We start from the raw sequence: 4,372 nt of genomic DNA, 5'->3' as shown, positions 1-4,372 counted from the left end.
CGAACATTTATGAATTTTTTTCTCATAATTCTCTATTTTATCTACCTATCTGTTATATATAATATACAAATTGCGGATAAAGTCAAGCGTAATGTCCATAAAAAAATACAGAAACTGACAAGATCACGTGTCAGTTAAGCAAAAAAAAAAAAAAAAAAAAAAAAAAAAAAAAAAAAAATGACGCATCCAATTTGTACGAGCGAATTGCTGGCCGTATTATCGTTCGGAGCAATCTCGTGCTCAGAGACTCGCGGTAGCAGCAACAACAGCAACAGCATCCCGTTTGCCAACGCGAGTGAGAAACGGTCACGTCGCGCACGCGTCGCGCGCACCGATCAGCTGCGAGGACATGCGACGGCGCGCCGCGGAATAATACGAGGGGGATACGGTTAGCCGCGAGTGCGAGGGAGACGCGGCTACAGAGATACGTCTCCGAATCTAGAGACGAAGTAGCGGCGGACGGCGCGAGGTGGCGCGCGCGCGACAAGCGACGCGATTGGCCGGTCGACGGCTGACGTCCGCGACGTTATCGACCAATGAGCGGCCGCGCCGCGGCGACGTATCTCGCCTCACCGAGGCGAATTTCAGAGGTGAGGTGGACCGACTGGTACACACGACTGCCAGCCGCGGCGACTCGTTTCCCCTTCTCTCTCTCGTTAACGCCGTTCCTCGTATCGCTCCGTCTACCTCTTTCTCTCTCTCCCTCTTTTTTTTACTCCCGCGCCGCGCTCCTCCGTCCGTCTCGCTCGCACGCACATACGCACGCACACACTCCTCTCGCTCGGTTCTCAGCCCGACTTCCTCAAATCTTTATTTCAGGCTCGACCGCGAACTCGGGGCGAACTGGTCGAAGCGCGCGCGACCGCCCCGGTTTTTTAACCGTCCTCACGGCAAGCTCACCGCAAGCGGCTACCGCCGCCGCCGTTGTGTCGTGCATCATCGTATATACGCGCGACGTATGTGCGCCAGGGCAGCACCCGCCGTCGCGGAGAGACGACGCGTGTCTAAATTTGAATACGCTCTGGCAGCGTAGAGGAGAAGCAGTGCCGTCCGCGCGTGTTACACCGTCGGAGTCTCCGTCTTCGCATCTCTTGTTCGCCACCGTCATCATCATCGTCGTCGTTGTTGTTGTTGCCACGCGTGAAAAGTATATTTCGAGAAAGACGCTCGCGCGCTCCTGCTGTGTGCATCTCTAGTCAACTTATCTAGTCCCCGCGATATACACACGTCGCGGATAAATAAAAGCTAACTAACCTATCTAACCGCGCGCGCCACGAACGGAGCGAGTGCGATCACGCACGCGTGTGCGCCAAATACGCACGACGACCTAAGAATAATTCACGATTCACGCCGCGACGACCGTTATTAAACCTGTACGTCTCTATAAATAATCGTGCGCCCTTTTCGCGAATGTGATTAACGGCGGAAGCGTGAAGAAAGAGAGAAAGATACGAGGGACTCGATTCCAAGAAAGTTAGCGCGATCAATCGCGATAGATCCTTTTTCATTTTTCATCGTTATACAAGCCGGAGAATCGTCGACTGGCAATTACTAGTCGCCGACGGATCGTCGCGTACAACGCAAGCATATAAACGCGCGAAGAGGAGGAAGAAGAAGAGGGTCCGGCTCCGAGAGAGTGTGCCAAAGAGAAAAAACGCCGATAAAGAGACACGCAAGACACGACGACGGGAGAAAGATCCGTGAGTGCCTGTTGGTTGATTCGTTCGTTGGTTGATCGTCGGTACAGCAGCGGTATCAGCAGCGACGGCGCGAATTAGTGTGCGAGAATCCGCATCTGGCGAAGAGGCGGAGGAGGAGAAAGAGGAACGGCGAGTTTTGTTTTGATCGGCAAACGATCGCGCCGTCTCGCGATCTCGCATCTCTCTCTCTCTCTCTCTCCCTCCCTCGCATCTCTTTCTCCGTCCCTCTCTCTCTCTCTCTCTCTGCCTCCGTGTGCAAGAGCGGGGGTGTATCGTGGTGTGGGGTGATATCGATCGCGCGCGCGGGACCATTGACGTCGTTCTGGAGAACGGCCGTACGTTGTAATAGAGAGAAAGAGAGAAAAAGGGGAAAGAGAAAGGAAAAGAGAGGACGCGACACACGCGTCTACCACGACGACACGACATCTTCCATCCATCGCCGGCGTTTGCGCGCGTAAATCTCGTCGTCAGTGCTGCGCGCGCGCGCGAGCGCCTTCTTCGTCGTTGTTGTCCTTCATCGCCGTCGACGGCCTCGAGCGAGATCGCGATCGCGATCGCGCGTCGCGTCGCGGCGCCCGATCTCGAGGATCGTCCGCTCGCTCGGCCTCGCTCTCGTTGACGCTCACGCGGGGTGAGATCGATCGATACGCGGCTCAAGCAAGGGACTCGAGTCGACCTCACTCTGCCGTCGTCGACATGCCCCGCTGATGATCCAGTAGTAGGCTACTCGACCCGGTGAGTTTACCAAACGCAGTAGCGCGGCGACGAGGAGAAAAGAAATATGTAAGAGGGATTGGCAAAAGAGAGAGAGAGAGAGAGAGAGTGAGAGGTATGCGGGTGGGAGGAAACCCTCTTTCGGTCACGGTGAATCTCCGTCGAGACTTCTCCTCCTTCCTCTCCCCTCCACCCCATTATCGCTGTTCGTTAGGTATGCGTGAGTCTTCTTGGACGCCGTCCAGGTCTCGATATTCTTCTCGGCGATCTCTGCGATCTTCTCAAAGACCCAGACCAGCCAAGACGTACACTGAAAAAAAAAAATTGTTAATTTGACTAAAACCGTTCAACTAATTACCATTTTTTTAATTGAAATATTTATATATTTAAGTCAAATAAGACATATTAAATCTAACATGACGTATATTTGACTTAAATATATAAATATTTCAATAAAAAAAATGGTAATTGGTTGAACGGTTTTAGTCAAGTTAACAATTTTTTTTGTTTCAGTGTGTGTAGAAAATTCGCGAGCATATCTGGTCCGAGACGACCGTTCGCGGATCGGTAATCTTTGATTCTTGGCGCGCACAAACGCACTTTTTACTTTGCGTCTCTGAAACTTATCATACATATTATTTGAAAAATATTATATTAATTTGGAAAATAAAAAATTAAAATTTTACGCTCCTCCTGCAACAAAGACTCGTCTTCTTACAAGATTTGGACTGTTATTAAAATTGGAGAGAACCGTCGTAGAATCAATGGTAATTTGTGACGACGCTGAATAGTATAATCGCGAGTAATGTAATCATATCGTGATCTTAATTTAATACCTTCGGTATCCTGCTCCTAATTCGACATCTGCAGTTGTCTTGTTCAAAACGTCGTAATTTCATAACTATTCCAAATTAGATTTATCACGATCTGACATTTTCTGACCAATATCTCATCTGAATGAAGATATAATTCCGATGATGAAGATGTATAATCCTCCCCCAGGATATCATATTTATTTATATTATTTTCGAGTAGTGTAATATGTAAAATATAAATGATTTGGAAAACGATAAATTTTTATAGATAAAATAAAATTATTTTTCATAACTATATTTTCGATACGATTAATCATTTTCAAACTGGAATTAATACTATGCTGATAAGACTTGTCTGAGAAACGTGTGTTCAGTAATTACATTGTTTACATACGCACACATATATTTGATATACAGTAGTATAATTTCTTTATCTAATTTATAGCCAGAGTGTGTTAAGCGGAGGAGGGATTACATGAAATTTACATATTACATAATTTATAACCGGGATAAGGAGATTAATGATAGACGTAATACACAAAAAAATATAAAAGTCTGACATTTCTGAAAATTCGTGGGAGTAATGGGCCCCATACATCGGAATCTCCATATTTCTATTTAAAAAAATCGATATTTTTTTATCTTAAGAATGCAATTTTTGTTTGAAAAGTCAATTGCGGCAACTTTTTCAGTTATAACTTTTCCAAAATTCGAAACAATAATTGTTACCATCTCATATAACAGCTATTTTATGTATATATGTATGTTAACAAACATTCGCTGAAATGTTTTAGTATCTTATCAAATTTCCGATAATAAAGAAAAATTTAATTACACTAATTTGCCGTTTTATCGCTATGAAATTTCTAAACAAATGCAATTTTGTTACAATGTATGAATATATAATTGTTATATTGCATCGCGATAACAACATACAAGTATAATAAATTTTTATAATTATTTCTTCAATTATCATAAAAAATCATAACGTAAATTGCTCTCACGAAGCATTTAAATCTTAATTATGAACTACACAGTTAAAGAAGCGCGTTACATATGTTGAAGCGAAAAAAATTAATTACGTAATAGCATGTTATTTAAGATTATCATCCATGGCGATTGTTAGGTCACCAATTCTTTTTT

The 4,372-nt window shown here is 44.9% G+C and overlaps 1 protein-coding gene across 5 annotated transcripts in view; it reads left to right on the top strand.

Moving 5' to 3' along the window:
* The window catches only part of LOC115242600 (myocyte-specific enhancer factor 2), a 79,628-nt gene that overhangs the window by 54,715 nt on the left and 20,541 nt on the right, over positions 1 to 4,372 (top strand). The window contains exon 1 of one of the 5 annotated variants that reach the window (XM_029818997.1): positions 780 to 1,700. The exons of 3 other annotated variants lie outside the window; for them this stretch is intronic. The gene's annotated coding sequence lies outside the window, so the exon portion shown is untranslated. Of the gene's footprint in view, positions 1 to 779; positions 1,701 to 1,736; positions 2,436 to 4,372 lie in introns of those variants that run through there. One more of the 5 variants, XM_029818998.1, reaches the window with a different exon arrangement.

Source organism: Formica exsecta, unplaced genomic scaffold (assembly GCF_003651465.1).
Source record: "Formica exsecta isolate Colony F162 unplaced genomic scaffold, ASM365146v1 scaffold614, whole genome shotgun sequence".
In the NCBI taxonomy this organism is placed as follows: domain Eukaryota; kingdom Metazoa; phylum Arthropoda; class Insecta; order Hymenoptera; family Formicidae; genus Formica; species Formica exsecta.
This window is presented reverse-complemented; position numbering and strand designations above follow the sequence as displayed.